This window comes from Notechis scutatus, chromosome 1 (genome assembly GCF_049901735.1).
Source record: "Notechis scutatus isolate UNSWTSFEM ecotype Mainland chromosome 1, rNotScu1.2, whole genome shotgun sequence".
Lineage (NCBI taxonomy): Eukaryota > Metazoa > Chordata > Lepidosauria > Squamata > Elapidae > Notechis > Notechis scutatus.
In genome coordinates this window covers 54,265,506-54,285,424 of record NC_142009.1, presented here as the reverse complement: position 1 = coordinate 54,285,424, position 19,919 = coordinate 54,265,506, and the positions used below count along the sequence as shown (strand labels likewise).

Below are 19,919 nucleotides of genomic sequence, written 5' to 3'. Positions count from 1 at the left end.
CTGGATAGAAGCAGAGAATGAAGGCAGTAAATATTATCTACTCTAATTGTAATTCCAATTCAACTCTTTCCTCCCTCCCTCATCACCTCACTAACTTTTGTCAAGTGACATTCCATATAGACAAAGAAGGTCCAAGAATTCTGGTCTCAAAAAAATTAAGAAGCAATCTATGTAATCTTTTTGTATTTCTGATTTGGATCTTGATGAAAAATGATCCAATTACTGGCTTATCTAGTAGTAGATGTCCTGGAGCTGTGGGAAGCACTGAGAGGCAATTTGCAAACACTACCCATCCTAGCCAACTATGTGCAGTACTGAGGTGATGACTGATCACCCAATAAGAGTGTTCAACTCATTCTAGAAACAGGAGTAACCAATATATTCCAGCTCATGGAAAGAAATATATCTGTGGTACGTGTAACAACTATCCACTCATAATGTTAATGTCCCATAGCATGCAAAAGTTACATTATTTCTTTTTTTTAACATGAGCATTCCTTCAAAAAGATTACCCAATTCACATTATTAGCTTCCTCTTCATATATAAAGTAGAAAGTTCATGTCAACCCTGAAGCTGACCTGACCAAAGCCCTGACACTTCAATTGGATAGTATTTAATAGCTTTATGATCACTTGTGATAGCTCAACTAGTGATAGCAATATGTTGGTGAATTAATGAAGATGGTCCATTTCCAGAAATGTGAAGGATTCAAGAAATGCTCTGGAAATTCAGTTTGAGTTTGTTACCATGAAATAGAAAAAAATATTGATAGAAAGATCTATATTCTTTTTATTTAGATTCAGTTCTATCCAGATCTATTTAGAAAGATCTACGGGAGACTGCAATATATCAATTAATTATCTACTGAGACAGATTTGCTTACCCACCAAATTATTTGCATAAACACATCTGTTTTTGATACCAGCAGGATCAGGGCTGTCAAAGCACTTTGGGGGGAGTGAAAAGTTATTCTTACAAATAAAATGCTTCCTACTAGACTAGGGGTGTCAAACTTGATTTCACCGAGAGCAGCATCAGGGTTGTGTTTGACCTTGGGGGGCCAGGATGGGCGTGGCCAGGTGGGCATGGCCAGCTTGATATCACTTGTGTCGAGGACGCTTGTAATGGCCCAAGCCTTCTGCCAGCGAAAAAAGGCTCCCAAGCTCTGTTTTCGGCTGCGATGGCCTCCTGCAACCCTCTGCCAGCAAACCTTCTGCCTGCAATCTTCTGCCAGCAAACCCTCTGCCTGCAGCCCTCCCGAGCTCCATTTTCACTGGCAGAGGCACCATGGGCCAATCCTTCACTGTTTCCAGGGTGGCCCAGTGGGCCAGGTCTAAGCAGCCCCTGGGCCGGATCCAACCCCCGGGCCTTGAGTTTGATACCCCTGTACTAGACCCATGACTAGAATAATATTATAAATACCTAAGAATTTATAGTACATTATACAGATAATGCATTACATAACAATCATGTGATCTGATATGGAGTTACACATCTAAGCATACAGAAAATGTAGTTTTCCTTCCTGTAAACCATGAAGACTGGTTAAACCACAAATGTGCTATCAAAAGCCAAAGCCTCTGCAAGAAATGTAAAAACTGCAACCCCTGACTTTAATACAACAATAATAGAAAAGTGTACCTTGATCCAAACTTACCAAATTGGCTATATCAGTCCATACCAAGCTGATTTTCTATGAAAAAAGTTGAAATATGCCTGTCTGAAACTTCAAGCATGTTGCATGATCATACTCTCTAATACATAATGTTGGAGTGGAATTGTATTCGGATTATTGAAGTTATACTTTCATATATATTCCAGTTTCACAGGTGTTTGGCTTTCCACTACACAATTATTACAATTAATAAGAACCCTACCTGAATATTGTAAGTATATGGAAAATACCAGTCTTAGCCAGTTTTACAAGTAGCCAAGGAAGTAGATGATGAATGCTTCATTCATAATGGCCACATGTGGAACACAGTAAATTGTCTGAGATTGGTATATTAAAAATTCTATCATGTTGAGATCATAAAATGATTCCATTGCTGGCCAGTCTCTTAAAGAATCCACTGCTTACCTATTTACAACCAGTACTCTCCAGAAGAAATTATTCTATATCCTTCAAAGCAGAAACTGCAACTACCATTCTTTTTCTGTAACTGCAAACACAAGTGCATACACACATATGCATACATGCACATAATCAGACAACACAAGACAAAGTGTGACTTTTATTCACTTTAGTTTTGAGCTGACCAAATATAGCTCTTCCAATGCAGAGACAATCTTTGCTAGCTGTCTCTTGGCAAAGAGAAGCGCCTGGGAATTTCAATTGCTAGAGATAAATCAAGGGTCAGAACTCAACTTCCAACACTTTAAGAAGCATGTGTTAAATTTCTCTGAGATACTTTGATTTTCCCCTGTATATGTGAAATGGAAATTTCTAATTTTAATTATTACCCAGCAAGCATAAAAATATTTTTGCAATAATCTTTCATTAATTTTCTTAAATAACATATTTATTTATATAATTTATATAGTTACTCACATCAAGAGGCTCTGGGCATCTTACAAGATTAAAAAACAACCAACCAACCATCACCACCCAAACCTTAGCCATCTGGTCCAAAGGATAAATAGTTAACTATTAACCACCCATAGTAGCTGTAGGAAAAGGAATGGCAGAATCTGGGTGCAGAGGAAAAAGAGGGATCAGCTTAGAATCCCTAATGTAGACACAAGCAAACTAAGTCTAATGAGGGCTCCTTGAGGGCTGTTGATCCTTATCTAACTCTAACCAGATGTTGACCATTAGCTGAGAAGATTCCAGTGCATAGGCTTTTAGCAATAAAATCAGCTTAACTGAACCTTCAGCTGTGGACCTGGACTTTCCTGCCTGACACTAGCACAACTCATTTCCACCCTCACTCAAATACCTGGGAGAATAGCCAGGTCTTCAATGCATATAAATGTGACTATTTCCCCTCAAACTAACATTTTAAATATTTATTAAGTATCAGTTATATTTTAGTGACTTCTCAAAAAGTATGCATTAAGCTTATTGACATTTGCACATTCACTTTCTCAATCAGTTTTTAACCAGATACAACAGAGTAGGCTCCTTGAATTCTGAGGTAATCTTAGCCTGTTTACAGCTACTACTGAAGTACTGAGTACATCTCTCACAAGTCTCACTCAAACTAAGCAACAATTTGGGAATTACATTAGCCGTAATTCAGATACCTGGTCCAGGCATGTGGGGACTTTTTTTAAAAGTACTTTAAATATTTCCCACATTTAGATCTCCAGATAACTTCCATCACTCATGATCATTAGCCGTATAATATTGGCTAGGACTGTAATAACAATGTATGAGAATTAAAAGCTTATGAAGAACAAGTATCTAGGTTAATGTGGACCTGAAGCAAAGGTTGTCTATTATCTATAGAAAGATAAATGAGCATCCCTATTGCATTGCATGCCAGATTAATGCAAACAATGGATACATTTTTGTTTGGTTCATTACATGAACCAATTGTTTTTATTAAACAAAAAGTGATTAGCCCGAACCACAGTTTAGCATGAAGAACTGCTCCAAATTTTATGTATTGATTGATCTAATTTATACAGGGGTCTATTTCATTTTTTTTCCTCCTCTGCTTCAATGTCAGTGACCTCAAAAGTAGGTATTCATCAATATTCCCCATGCATATGCTCTATCGCTGACGAAGAATAACTGTCATTTGGGAACTAAAAATGAGAAAGAGAAGGCTTTACTTGACCTTCTCATGTAAGGTGTTTTCCTATTCTATTGTCTTCTCTAAACCCCTTTTCCACAAACCTATCTTCTTGACAGATTCCCTCAACCTCCAGAACAAATAAGATCTCTGGGTAATGGGAATTGGTTTTATGGATGAGTGCCATTTAATCAGCAAACAGACTTAAATATAGTTTATTAAAGAACAAACTAAATTTGATAATAGATCCAAAGGCAGGAAATAGACCACATATAAAGACAAAGAAGTTTGAGAAGAAAAATGCCATTTTGTACTTCTTCTCTAGGTTCCCTCTCAACTCAGTTGTAAAAAAGGTAGTGGGAAGGGACTATGTTCTAATTTATTTTTTGCTTATAAATCTGACTTCCCCTCTTTCTGCAATAAATGGCTGGAAAGTTCATGCTGAAGTTCATGGAACTGCCATAATTAAATCTAGTCCGGCCAAGATTGCTGAATGAAATACAAATAATAAACTAAGTGTAGCAATCAATTTCATTTCTTTATCAGCATGCACCAAATACTTCTGCATGAAATATATCTGTTTTGAAATGGTCAGGAAAACAATGATAAAATTTCCAACCTGGGAACGACTCAATAGATGGATAAAAATGTCAAGTCCAATCTAAACATCTGGCTGACTGTGCAAGCAACTATAATAAAACCATCAGCATGGTTATTCTGTTAGATCAATTGGGCTGAGAATAGAATAGAATAACAGAGTTGGAAGGGATCTTGGAGGTCTTCTAATCCAACCCCCTGCCTAGGTAGGAAACCCTACACCACTTCAGACAAATGGTTATTCAACAGCTTTTTAAAAAACTTCGAGTGTTGGAGCATTCACTTCTGGAGGCAAGTTGTTCCACTGATTAATTGTTCTAACTGAAAGAATGACTGATCCAAGTCTAGATCAGGCTTGTATGCCTAAAGAGATCTAGAACTCATAATTCCCCAATTTCTAGTCCAGCTTCATTAGCATATACCAAGTAAATCTGGAGAGCACTAGATTTTTATTAAAAAGTACAAAAAGTATTAATGAGCATTAAATATTCCTATAGCAAGATCCATCCATTTTCTCTCCAACACAATACTTATTTACTAAATATATTGTCCAGTCTGATCTCAGAGCTGAATCCTATATGGCATATAGGTACCAGTAATTTCCCCATGAACAAACTACACAAAGGTCTGACGTATATTCCCCATACCAGTGAACCCAGAATACCAAATTCTCCCATCCTTTTGAACCTAGACTTTTTCAGGAACGGCTTACTGCATACTACAACTCACAATACGGGGAATATTGCACAATGAATACTGTATCAAGTTTGTTCTCTCTCTTTATTGCCTAACATTTGCAAGGACAAAAAAAGGACTAAGTGGACAACAAATATGCACAGACATTATCAGGTAACAAATTACCCAAATTAGAAGTAAACTGGGTTTCTTTTGACTCTACACCAAGATAAGGTTGTACGATACCATTTACTCACCGGCATACAAGATGGCAAACAATTTAGTTATTTACAAGAAACTCTGAACCTATTTTTGCCTGGATTGCTATTATTGGCAAGCACAGATTATTATCTTTTTGGAAGGCACTTTCACAGCATATACCAAAGACTGACTTACCAAAATGTGTACCATCTCAATGTTAAATTCAGTTTTTATTTGTGCAATTGGAAAGACTGGACAATACAATTCTGTTTGGTCAAGATTTATTGTTTAAAAATTCATCTGTATTATTTCTTAGACATATACAGTAACGTTAAAGTTAAATAGCACAACACCTAAAAGGAATAAAGATTTTCTCGCCTTAGCTAAACAGGATTAGGTAACTAGATTTTAAGAGAATCAATTTAAAATTAAGCAAGAAATTATTTCCCCCTTTTTCTGAAATGTGCGATAGTTGCTATTCTGCTACCCTCAATTTAAAGAATTGATCTTTTTCCCTTCCTGAACTTCAGGCCAAATACAATTTAGAATAAGAACACAGCAAACTTTAAATTGCTTCTCCTTTTGCCATTGTTGCATGCTGTTTCTAAATATTTGCGATTCCCAGATTACTAAAATGGGCTGAGATGCATTCCTTTGTAGTGCAGATGATTTGCACAGACCTCATGCAGTAGAGAAATTCTCACGCCTTCAAGGAACAAACTGGATTTAGGGGAAGCTTTGCTCACATGCCAGGGTAAAGTAATCACGAGGGTAAAAAAGAGTCTTTCTTTTGCTACAATTCTAGAGGTTCTAAATCCTTTGCTGGAAAAAAAAACCAGAGACAGTAATATTGCTAATACTGCTCAGAACAGTAGTGCTTTTAAAATACTTGCAATCAGAATCAAGCTGTACCTAAATTAAAGCAAATTTATGACAGGATTTTGTAACACAATTGCATGGAAATGGGAATTGGTTGTAAACCCATAAGATGACCATGTCAAATTATGATTATTGCCAGTCAGAATTGCATAAAGGCATCTGCCTGTCAACTTTTTCTCCTCTATAGCCTGGTTGAAGAGGCAAAATGCCAGACAAGGCTGCAAATTTCTGACAGCAGCATTTTTTCCACTGTTGAAATTTCTAAATATTAAAATACACTGACTCTCCTTTATCCCCACAATGCTTCATTATTTTGAACTGGGGGCTTGGTTTGTGGAGGCAGTGCTAATTTATCAGTCATGAGAAAAACAGTAATTGGTCTCAGCTCACAGAAAATTTTATTTATTTTTTAATTCAAAAGTAGGCATTTTCCAAACAATGCGAAACCTGGAAAAACTGTTACCTTTGAAGTTCTTAAATGGAACAGTGATTTCGAAAAACTGATTTTAGCAACATTTGCTTATCTCAAGTTACTCTATTTAATTGTAGGAAGAAAGAATACATTAACTTGTTTTACTCTTAAAATAATCATGCTTGAATGTATTAGATTTAAACTGGCTGGCTTAGCGGTTTTCCTTAAAAATATTAAATTAATAAAAAGACAATTATTTATGTAGGTTATGAAAACATTCTAATATTGCTAAAACAGCACTGAATATATTTCATTCTGAACTTTTACTTTTCAGTAAAGAAATATAGAGTATTTTCTTCCTTCTCGATTCTGCTGTGGCTTTCAAAGGGAGAGATATCCTTCCCAACAGACTACAGGTAGTCCGCGAGTTACAACCACAGTACATTGCAACTGTTATTATTATGAATCAGCTGCCGAACATCTGAATTTTGATCAAGTGACTATGGGGATGCTGCAATGGTTGTAAGTGTGAAAAATGGTCATAAGTCACTTTTTTCAATACCATTGCAACTTTGAACAGTCACTAAATGAACTGTGGTAAATCAAGGACTGCCTGTACTTCCTTGACTTTATTTCTCTCTTCAGGAATATATAGACGTGCTGACCAATTGTCTGCACCTATTACCCTGTGTACTTTAAATTCTATTCAGGAGAGCAACACTCCTCCTTCCAACTTCTCCTATGAAGCCCATGAATTCAGGCTACCAGATATGGGTTCTTGCTCTTTGGGTGACCTTTAGACTGACCCTTAGATGGCCAAAGGGCTAGATCAGTCATCTGGATATCTTCAACCAGCTGGTAACCCTACGGTGAATGAATCCACTAAGCTCTAGAAAAACAGTGGACAAGAGACTCCATATGAAAAATGCCTGACCAACTTTTCTTCCTGTTCTTGGTGAGGTGATGCCACCTGAATGATGAAATGCTCTTGCAAATTCTGCAGATCTTCAGCAAGGGAATGATAATGAATAAATTTTAGAGAACACTGAATCTCTAAAAATTTAGCATTTCAGATTATAGATAACTTGGTCTTTGCATTTAATCTTCATTTTAAAAGAATGTCAGTTTAAAAATGGATATGCAGAGATATTTGAAGCATATCTTCCTTCTCTCCCTCCTTCCGGAACATTTACAAAACTTATGCAAATTGCATGCATATGAGTCTAATCAGTCTCATATGAGTCCAATGAGTCTCATATGAGTCCAATTTAGTAAATTATAGGATTGGGGTGTTATACAATCAAGGGTTAGGGTTTGCTCATATGTAGCGCTTAGGATACAAAATGGTGGTAGAATAGAAAGGTTACGGATTTAAGCAGATATGGGATCATCAAAACTGCACACAAACTCTCTAAGCATCCTGTTGTTTGAAAGTATCTAAGGAGATTTAAGCACATCAACCTTATTTTTGTCTATAATCCTCAGTAATTTTAAAAAACAGATTAAAACTAATCATGTAGTTTAGATGCAATAATATATTGAGTTCATTCAAAATAGGCATCTCCTCCCTACGATACAAATAGATGATGAGAAGGAAAAGGAAGGCTAATTGTGAGACTTAAAAATGCCAGAAGCAGAGTTAACGAGAAATTAAGTAACTACATCCTTATTTTCAATATTGCAAAACACAGTATTATACAATGTGCATACATATATAGTGCTAAAAAAATTATTGGACTGAATATCAAAGAACTTTTAAAAGCATTTTAGAAAGCTAAGCAATGACATCAATCCTTTGAAAAACAAGTTTCAGACAACCTACTTAATAACTGTCAGGCTAAAACTGCTGAATACACACTTAGTAATTGCCTAAGCTTTTAACAGAAAGACATTTTAAGTGGGAGAACCGCAAACAATATTAAAATGCTATGGACAAATTATGAGTAGCAATAAAATATATTTATACACTTTTTAAAATGACACATGGGAGAAATAATTAAATGCACTATTAAATAAAATTATGTCTTAGTTTTCAATCTAAATTACTGAGGTTAAATGGATTTTATTTTCCTGGCTGTAACCACATTGTAGAAGTATGATACCCAGCATGCCAGTCAAATCTTTAAAAGTACATAATATCTTTTTCTAGGATATTGGCCTCACCCACATATTTGTTTCCTTGTATATTTTTACAGTTACTGTCAAACGAAATTGCTATATGTAAACTATTTTTATATTTACGTTTTAACAGGAGAGCATTCAAATAATACACAAATATTAGCAGATTGTATACATTTTCAGCTTATAAAAATGACTACAATTTAGTGTCCTATTTAACATAATTTAGTAGCAACCTTTGGAGAAGTTCTTACAGTTCTCATTTCATGTTTCCAGGAAGAAGCCCATTCTGAAATCTGAATGGTTTTTGTCTGCCATTAAGGTCTGAAATTCTGCACAATGTGGCCCTTCCGATTATTCTTCAAAGCATCTGAAGGCAGAACAAGAAGTAACAGATGGAAATCTATCAAGGAGAGATCCAACCTGGAACTCAGGAGAAATTTCCTGACAGTAAGAACAATTAAAATCAGTGGAACAGCTTGCATCCAGAAGTTGTGGATGCTCCATTATTGAAAGTTTTAAAGAAGAGATTGGACAACTATTTGTCTGGAATGGTATAGGATCTCCTGCTTGAGAAGGGGATTGGACTAGAACAGGGGTCCCCAGCCTTTTGGACCTCAGGGACCACCAAACTCATAATTGTAAATCCTTCGGACCACTAATATGAATTTTGACTGACGGTGGCTTGCTGATGGTGGTAAAGTCAGTTCCCACATTCCAGAGCTGCAGTAGTCACAGGACTGGCCCTTTGGTAATCCCGGACTTTTGGGGGGATTTTCCCAGGGTCTATGCAGAAAAAGCAGAAGTAGCAGAGACCCTGGGAAAAATCCCCCAAAAAGTCTGCAGAAAAATTCCCCACCCCATTTTCATACTGATCGACATTCTTTATTTGTATCGCAGGATACCATTTCCAGCTCCATTCTCAGAGGGAAAGAGAGGGAGAGAGAGACTTTTGGCTTCATGCAAGGAAAGCAGCAGAAGCAGCAGAAGTCTTTCTTTCTCTCGCCCAAACTCTGCCAAAATGGCGCAACCTCTTGGAGCAGGATGCCTTGCAGGATCCCAAAGACTCATTTCTGGTGGAGTTTGGGGAGAGAAAGAAAGACTTTTTGCTGCTTTCCTTGTGTGCAGCCAAAAGCCAAAAAAGAAAGAAACGGAAAGAAGCAGCCCAGTGACCAAGCGAGACGCATGGGGCATGTGGGGCAAGTTCCCCCCTCCACCCTTTCCCCCTTTCCCTCACTACCTCATGTTGTTCGCAATGCAAGCGACCCAAGCCTTGTGTTCCCACGGGCCATGTGGGCGGTGCAGCCTTGTGTTCCCATGCAGTCTGGATTAATTGCTTTGGGGGGTGCTTTGGGGGTGACATTTCCCGGCCCACTGGTTGGTGACCACTGGACTAGAAGGTCTCCAACTTTGTTATTTTGTTATTATTCTTTCTTTTGCTAAAAGGGTCACCTTAAAAAGCTAATTCATATCCAATGATAATAGCTAATGTTGGGAGGAGTCAGTCCATATTACAAAGATGTATTATAAAACATAAAGATTATGTTTTTATTCTAGAATTGCTAAGAGCCTTGCGATACCAGAATCTGCTTACAGTCAACTCCTTGCACATCATTCTAACTTTTGAATTAAATGCAGCTGAAAAGAGATAAAAAAAGAAAGAAGGACAAAGTAGTGGAAAACCAGGCATTTGTGAGCACACGGCTTACTTTGCTTAACATGTGACATATACCAAATTATTGTAGTTTTATACACCTTTGTTTAAGTCTTAGCCTGTGGCATGGACCCAGCTATTTTTGGATTCCATAAAGGTAGATTAAACTGCCATTTAACCAGATGCATTTAGAAAAATCATACTCCCATTTTCACTCCTCATATTAACCAACTCAAGCAGCTGAATATGAATATACTGTTTTCCTTATGAAACTTAAACTGTCACTGAATACTGATTGCATTCAGTCAAACATTACTACGGTAGCCAGCCTCACCCACTGAGCTAACTCTGACTATCAGAAGGGCAGAAATGGGACAAAGAGATCCTTTGTCAGTTTTGCTGATGAGATGAAAAAGTAAACTTTATTAAAAAGGTGTTAAGTCTGCTGGTTATCATCTATATCAGGGGTGTCCAACCTTGGCAACTTTAAGACTTGTGGACTTCAACTCCCAGAATTCCTCAGCCAGCTGGCTGAGGAATTCTGGGAGTTGAAGTCCACAAGTCTTAAAGTTGCCAAGGTTGGACACCCCTGATCTATATAAAGTGGGACTGCCTATCTCCAATTATGTCTGCTGCCATCTCATGAAATCTGACAGAGTAGTTATGCTTCAGATCCTCTCAGATCTGACCACTACTATTATCACCAAATGGCAAACTGATGAAACAGAGGCAACAGAAGCTATAGCAAGATCTGAAGTTTTTTTTCCCTCTTATAGCAGTGAAGTGCTACAATAACAAATAAGTTTTAAGAAACCTATGAAAAAAGAGAGTGGAGGGGAGTGAGAACTATTGATACTACATTTAACAACCACATTTCCATTTGCATCTCGCTGAAAGCCCTGTGCAACTGTATCCAATTTAAAAATTGCTAAGAAGGCAAGAAGAATAAGAAAAGTATGTGGGGTGAGAGAAAATTTAATAGCTTTCCTCCGCTGACCCTCTCAAATCTTCAAGAAAAAAAAATGCCCTAGAAGCAGATCCTGGGGGCCTTGTGAGGTTGAAGATTTCTACACAGCCTTTAAGGCTTAGGAATTTTATTCACACCTACCCTGGCCTTTGAAAGCACAGTTGGAATTTTCCTATTTTAGTTGGCAAACTTGCATTCAGAGGAAAACTGGATTATTTCAGGCTTGGAAATCTTTAATTTGATTTCTTTAAGGAAAAAAAATTAAAAGATTCAAATTAATAATACATTTTTGGAAGCTGTCAATTCTGATTTATTGCCTATCTCTTGAAATTTAGATTCTAAGAGCTTTCACATTCCTAAACATTATGAAACACATTATAGTTACAAAGGAAACAAGAGTAAGCAACAGGAAATTTAAAAAAAAGGGTTCAAGCATGCATGAAAATAATGAAAGAACATACATAACAGATTATTAAGCCTACCAGTTAGTGTCAAAACTGGAATATTAATATCTGTATGTTTAAAATCCAAATGTACTGGAGATATAAACAGGTTTATCAAAAATTGCCCTAATTCTGTTTTTTAAACACAAAATAACTTATGTGCCACTAATATAAAGACATAATTGAAATGTAATTGAAATTATAACACAACACAAATATTAAACACTTTAGGTTTGGCTTTTAGAACTTACACGAAGTGTTCAAGCTCCAATACCATTCAGCTTATATAATAGCTTATAATGCGTCATAAAGCTAAATAAGCGAAGAGTAAAGCAGTAAAGCAAAAAAGATAGATAATTCAATTTAGCAAGTGTATCAGGTACTTATATTCAGAAACTATATCTACAATACACTTGGCCACCCTCCCAATGTTTTTCCATAATAGTATATACTTGATATATTTTGTACAATCATACGCTTGGTAAAAATAAATCTCTCTCAGAAGTTAAGTACAGTAGTCAGTTCAAAGGCAGGCAGGATAACAATGACTTCCTAGCAGAGCCCAGAATACAACAACTTATTTCATACAACTCCTCCATTTTACCTATTTATACTCTTTCTTTACTCATCCTGTTTTTTGTTTTTAACCCTTTGTCCCAATCTAAAATCCCATGCTCTCATATCAAAACCTCATTTCTCTAGATTAGACAAAAAGCCACATAGTACCCTAAACAGTCGTAAGGTATAATCAGCATGGTAACAATGAGGAATTTGGAAACCTATAATGCAAACATATGGGAAGCAATAAGTTGTCAATTTCCAGTTTTGATCTTGCATTTTTTTTCTATTTTCATATTGAGAAAGGCCGTTGGTACTTATCTGACACGCCCATTCTCTTTGAGCTATGAAGAGCATCCAGTAGTGGGAGGTGCTTCAGTCTCTGCATGTCTAGGCTGGGCTTAATTTGTGGAATGCTCCTCCTCCTCCACGGGACTCCTCCCCAGCATTCCCCAGTTTTGGCAAAGACGAGAGAAATAAACGCCCTCATCCTCTATGCCCTAACAAATTCGTTGGCTGAAAAAGGACCCCACCAGACGGAAAAAGGGTGGGGCTGGATGCTCTTCACAGCTCAAAGAGAACAGGCGTGTCAGGTAAGTACCAACGCCCTTTCTCCCATGAGCTGTTCAGAGCATCCAGTAGTGGGACATACCAAAGCTTGACCTGTCCTACAGGAGGGACTCCGTCTGGCCTGGAAATCCCTCCTGGTCCCTGTGGACCCGTTGCAGAACTCTTCTGCCAAAGGAGGCCTCAGTGGATGCAAACGCATCTATTTTATAATGCCTAATGAATGGCGATGGAGAGGCCCAGATTGCGGTTCGACAAATTTCAGTTATTGGTGCCTGTGTGGCCCACGTTGCCGATGTTGCAGCGCTCCTTGTTGAATGAGCTATTATGCCCCTGGGCACCTGCAGTGATTGAGTCTGATACGTATTCGCTATCGCGGCCCATAGCCAACGGCCTATTGTAGAAGATGAGATCTTGCATCCCTGAGTGTTGGGCTGAAATGACACAAATAAGGCTTCCATTTTTTTGAAAGTTGCTGTGCGGTTAATATATATTCGCAATGTTCGCCTCACATCAAGCCTATGCCATTGTAGTTCCAACCCTTGAGATGGTCTGGGACAAAAATTAGGAAGTATCAGCTCTTGTGCCCTATGAAAAACCAAGTTAATTTTGGGAATAAACGTAGGATCAGGACGAAGGACCACCCGGTCAGAATGGAAAACACAAAGATCTTGTCTGATAGACAAAGCTGCAAGTTCTGAAATACGACGAGCAGAAGTGATCGCTACAAGGAAAACTACTTTATACGTCAGAAATTGGAGACTTGACGATTTCAAGGGTTCAAAAAAGCCCTTAGTGAGTGTGATGAGGACCCTGTTAAAGTCCCAGGTGGGATAACAGTGTACCGCTGGAGGGCGTAAATTTGTGGCTCCTTGAAGGAAACTCCGTATGCGTGGATGATGGGAAAAAGATAGTAGACCTTCACAAGTGAGAACTGACACCAAGGCCGCCACCTGTCTTTTCAACGTATTAGGTGATAATCCCTTGTCAAGTCCCTCTTGCAAGAACTCTAGGATTTGAGCCACAGATGGAGAGATGGGATCAATTCGAGACTTGGTACACCATTTGCAGAAACTGGACCATGTGGCATTGTAAATGCGAGTTGTTGAGGGGCGTTTGGCGGCTTGGATGGTGGCGATAACTCTGTTGGAAAACTTTTCGCTCTTCAGATGACTCCGCTCAAACTCGACGGTCAGATGCAACCATTGAGGGTCCGGATGTTGAAGGGGCCCCTGGGTTAGCAAGACCCTGTCTGGTGAATTCTCCATGGTGCTGATATGGATAGACTGTGGAGGTCTGCAAACCACGGCCATCTGGGCCAGTAAGAAGCTATTAGAAGCAGCTCCGCCCTCTCATCTAGCAGTTTCTGGATGACCATGGGAAGCAGTGGAAATGGCGGGAATGCATACAGAAGTCAGACAATTTTGGCAGACAATTTTGAGAAATCAGGGGCCAAATTAAAATATTTCCTGTCATATCCCATGGGGGCAGGGTACACCGTGGCAGACGCCCACTGTTTCTGTACCAGGTCTGAAAACATGTGAGGAACTGGAATCACATCTGCCTCAACTACCATTTGGTTGAAAATTAGATCTTCTGGTCCCACTTCTGAAGGAGTTGGAGTGGTAGAAGGGGCCGACTTGTTCAGGCGTGCAATGTTTTTTGCCTTAAACAAAAGTGATCTGAATAGTTGTGGGCAGAATAAGCCTGAAAATACTGGTTGATCAGGAATAAGGCCCTCATCCTCAGACATCCCACTTGCTAGGAGGTCTGCTTCTGACAGGGCCGGGTCACTGTCATGTATTGATCCTGACCCAATCTGTTCTATTTGATCAATGTGATCCACTTCTTCTGCCGCCTCCTCCTCCTCCTCCTGCAGCCCCTGGAGGGGCATGTCCCCCTGAAACTGTACCTGGGTATAGTGTTGCTCCGATCTGGTCAACGACATTAGAGATTGAGAATCATAGTCAGTGGTTACCAGGTGTTCCCTGGTCAGAACTGCGTGTTGAAGACCTGCTGTAATTCCCTGGCGGATTGCCAGCTCCATCCATGCCTTCATTCTTTCTGAAACTTCCTCTGGAAGAATGTCATCCTGTCGAAGACTGGCAGCTGTCGGAGTGAATGTAGCTTCAGGAGCCCTTCGCGTGGTCTGTGTTCCAGGTAACTGGGCCTGTTGACTCTGGGAAACCAAGCTGTGTCTGGATGAGGGGAAGAGATCTAGGGGAGGAGGAGGATGGGAAGAGGTAGACGGTACTGGACTTGGGGGGCAGAAGGTCCTGTGAGGCCCTGTGTGCCTCCCTTGCACATCTATCTATTTGCTTTTCTAATGCTTTATGGCGCCTGTTGGCATCCTTTTCTGAAGCTTTAGAATGACCTTTTGTCTGCTTGGATTTGTGCTGAGATTTAGCTTTGACCCTTGATGTTGAGGGTTGAGAGCTACCACCGCCTGCCATTTTGAATGGAAAGAGATGCAGTATGCTCGTTATTCAAAGCGATACTGTTGAGGCGGTTGGCACGCCCAGGGGCCTGATCCAAGAAGGGACCGGTTGCCCTGATAATATCTTATCCCCTTGTTTTGTTTTGTTTTCCAATTAAGATATATGTATACATGAGTTGTATCGCAGTAATAACATCTTTCCTTATTAAGATATTAATACTGAATATTATTATTTTATTATTATTGTTGGTGGTGGTGGTGGTTATTGTTATTATTGGAGTGAATGAAAGTCACCAATATATATATATCTAAATTAATAGAGAAACAGCTTGATAGAGTGAATATCCAAACAGCCAAATTAAGAACGCCTGAAAGGCCAAGATAATAAAGAGAGGCCTTCAACAGCTTCCCTGCACAGGCGGACACAGGCCTGGGTGCTCGCTGTTGTGCCGCTGGGTAAGGCTGTGAGGGTTAAGCCAACAATAATACATGGATGGCCTCAAATCTAATAAGAAAATGAGGTGTAATAATTCCTTAGGTTATCAGAAGGAAAAACCTCTGATTGGGAAGGAAAACTACCTCACACAGCTCGAGTTACAAATAGTGCGGCCACGCAGTTTTTTTGTTTTTTTTAAAGTAAAGGCAAAAACAATGGCTGTTATTTTTGGCGGGCACACGCTTCCCAGCAACAAACTCCCGCCGCGTGGGGAAATGCCTCCGACGGCTTCTCCTTGTGGCTAAAAGGAATGGCGGGGGAAGGGGTGGAAAGAATTCTTACTGCTTTCCACACCAAGACGGCGTTCTGAGGGGAAAACTCAACGATACGACTTGGATGAGAGCGAAAATGCCCACGCCGCTATTGCCGATATAGAGAAAGGCAATGTGGAATCACAATGGCAGGGGGTAGAACAAGCAGATGGGGGGGCTCGGAGCAATGCTGAAGCCACCCGCCGCTTCGGGCGCGAACAGCGCTGCCCAAAAATGCAAATGATCTCCGACGACCAGAGGGAGAGAGCTAACGTCGGGAGATCGTAAAGTGATTTGAAGGCTAAAAGCCTGAAAAAACGAACTGGACTATATCCAAACCTGTTGAGTAATACTCCTGTTTCGGCCAAGGAAGAACAAAAAGCACTGCCTATCCACAACGAGGCTGAGCAAAAACTGGGGAACGCTGGGGAGGAGTCCCGTGGAGGAGGAGGAGCATTCCACAAATTAAGCCCAGCCTAGACATGCAGAGACTGAAGCACCTCCCACTACTGGATGCTCTGAACAGCTCATGGGAGAATATTTCATCTCATTTCTGATCCATATGTTCAATTTGCATTTTTATGCAAATGAATATTTCTATGCCTGCACAGTCGCACAGATTTGTCAATATGTTCAATTCATTACAAATAATGGAATTTAAGTGACACCCTCCAGCAGAGTTTTAAACTCCTTTAAAAAAATATTTCTCCATTATTTGTGATAAATATAGATATCTGCATGTTTCTTTTTAGAAAATTTTCCCGGATCCAAACTCCCTAACTTTCTTATACAAGAAATCATGAATATGGTAGCACTTTTTCCAACTAATAACAGATACATCTAGTGAAGGCAAGTGCAGATCATGATAACTTATGCTTTTTAATAAAATTTCTAGTTGGAAAAGATATCACCAGAGTTTTTCTGATTTTTGACAATCAATATTTCTCACGAGGTATCTCTGCAAAGATGTCATCCTTGTTTTAAAATAAACAAGCAACTTTTTAAAAATTGCTTTAATGTATAAATTTAACTTCTTGTTATTTGCCTCATTACAATATTCTGAATTAGCTTGGGTTGTTTTCCCAGAAAGTTAGTTCTGCACAGTGTGCCCCTAATTTCCAGTAAAAATTAGATTATACCATAATTAGTACATTGTCTCCAAGTTCCTCTTTTGCCAACTTGTAGCCATGTGTATGTGTGCATGCATGCGTGCGTGCGTATGTATACCAGCATACATCTATTCCCAGCACTTATGACCCTCAGGTTCTCTTTTCACGCAGTCGCCTTGTCCCATGACTACATCTGGGGTTTCATTAGAGGAAGTATTTTCTGGGAGTTTTACTAACTAAACTGTTTTCATTACCTTTTATGCACTAGATTGATTGAAAAATGATTGCAAATAATAATTCCCCAGCAGAAACCAGAGTTTTGGAGGAAGGGGGTATTTTGACCTTTCCTTCATTGTCAGTTGACCAATTTGGGCTGGCAAGAATTTTGAAAGCAGGTTTGTTGCACTGACAAGATAGCTGTCAACTGGAAAAATGGCCTGTTGATAAAGACAAACTGATACAGCCAGAAGAAAGTTGTCAAAAAATGTAAGTAGAAGATGGGACATAAATCTAATGAGTGAAGCAATGACACAAAACCATGCTTTTGAACTTAAATTTTCTGTTTCCCAAAGCCTTCCACAAAAGATAAACAAATCAGACTGGTAAATCGATTAACATACAAGGCAAAAAATTATTTTCTCTAGCTAGGCTAGTAAGAACTTCTAGAAGCTGAACTCCAAAATTTCCGAAGGCCACCAGGCGGGAGATGGATATTTTAGGAAATCAGCTTGCATTTCATTAATAGCGTATTTTAAAGTGTTTGCTTCAGTGATCAAATCTCTCTCTCACCTCACTGAAATCTCTTCATGCTTCTACCATGCACTGTAATCTTGTGCACATTAAAGGTAATTTAACATCTTGCTTAGTGACAGTTGTGAGGCACTGGCATGTAACTGGCTTGCAATTGATACCACTGTTAAATACCTCCCCAGCAAAGTTGCGTATTAACTTCAAAATGCTCCAGGATTAAATATGTTTTTGTTTCAGTTACAGGGCTAATGAAAACCAAATGGCAGAATTTGTTTTAGCTCGTGTAATGCTTAAGGGATTTCACTTAAAAGAGAAAAGTCTGAATAAACTTCCATTTACTCAAATGAATATATAGCCAGCATTACGCTATCCAGAGATATGACCAACTGCAGACAAAATTTAATACAGAGAGAAATATTTAAGACCCTAATTGAAATTTCTTCAGCCACATAATATAAAAAATAGGAGTTATTTATTTTCAGCATAGTTTTTATTGCCTATAACTCCAGATCATTTAAATAACAAAGTAAAATTAACAAAACATTTCCATATAATCATTTAAAATCTTTCACGTGTCTTCTCAGAAATAAATTCAATTTAATTTATCATTATTTATACACCAATGTTTGTATAAAGCTTGTATTTCTTCTGGTGAAAAAAGAAATACAAGCTAAACTAAGCTTATGGAAAAACCACATTCTCAACAAAATGTGATGGTATCTTCTACAATTTTCTGTTGCCATAGCTTAAAACTTTCAGAATGGGTTCACCTGTTTCCGACCAGTGTTAAAAATGTTTCAATTGTACTGACAGTGACAGCTGTTGTAAACAATCAGATCTGAGCACGGGAAATTCATGTTTAAAAGGTAATTTTAAACATGAATTAAATAATTAAATAACTTTAAACAGCTCCCAAGAAATGCAAGGATCCCATCACAAGGACCATCAAAAAACTATTAATTACAAAAAAGAGAAGAAATAACAAGAACAATCCTCCCCTAAGGATGAAAAAACATGCATGTAGGAAAATAATGTTGCCCCTTCTAACTAAATAGCTAACCTTGTGAATTGTGAGAGGAAAGGTAGTCCTTGGAAACAGAAGCTCATGAAAGAAAAAGATCTCGCCTCTTGCAGAGCCGCCGATGTTGGGATGCGCCACCTCCCGCCGGCCAGCTGATCTTCAGGTCTCTGCCGTGTACGCGCGGGGCATGCACGCATGAACCCATGCCCTCGTGCCTTGTGGTTTGGGCATTCATGCATGCATTTTGGGCCCTCGGTGCTTAAAAGGTTTGCCATCACTGTACTAGGGGCTGCTGCTGAGTTGAAGGGGCTAAGTACAACTGAGCTTTCCAAGCATGTAGTGCTCTGAAAAGAGGAGTTTGGTTTGCAGTAAGACATTTTTCTGGCCCGGCCCTTCACTTTTTTGGAGCATAGCTTCTGGCAAACATACAACATATATGCCACACTGAGAGAAATTTATTGGATAGTAAAATCTACAGAACTGAATTCAGCTGGAGTTAGCAACTAAAGGCTGACCAAATGGGGAACTTTGAAAAGAATACTGCACGGGCCTTTTGTCTTTTATTGTTATTTTTTTTAATGTCTGTCCCTTTGTTGGCATCTTAAATTCAAAAATCTTTAAATTTTTTCCTTTAAGCTGGATGAGGTACAGTCGAATGCGTTTAATCTGATAAGCAAACTTGCAGTAAAGTAATAAACTGCAAAACATAAAAGTATCAAGAAATGTCTTAGTTAATGGGAGAGCTTTGACTTGGTCCATAGCCCAATGTAAGCACCTAATCTGTGTGGTCAACTCCTGCTACTGCTGCTTCCCAGCAGTCACTGTTTCCATCACCCAAGTTTCCGATTCCAGTATTAACATTCAGCAGGGATGTGCAATGTATTCTGACAATTAGAATATTAGGACTCTGTGTGAACAAACACATTTGCACGTTTGTAAATCTACAGAACTTGCAGAAAAACAACAGCCTGTCAGGATTTCCAGGCCACGTTTGACAAAATTTGTGCTCAGTTACCAGTAGCCAATTAAAGAAAAATCATAAT

General features: G+C 38.8%; 1 protein-coding gene across 10 annotated transcripts in view; it reads right to left on the bottom strand.

Moving 5' to 3' along the window:
* Window positions 1-19,919, bottom strand: part of DISP1 (dispatched RND transporter family member 1) — a 73,031-nt gene that overhangs the window by 42,531 nt on the left and 10,581 nt on the right. The window lies entirely within an intron of this gene.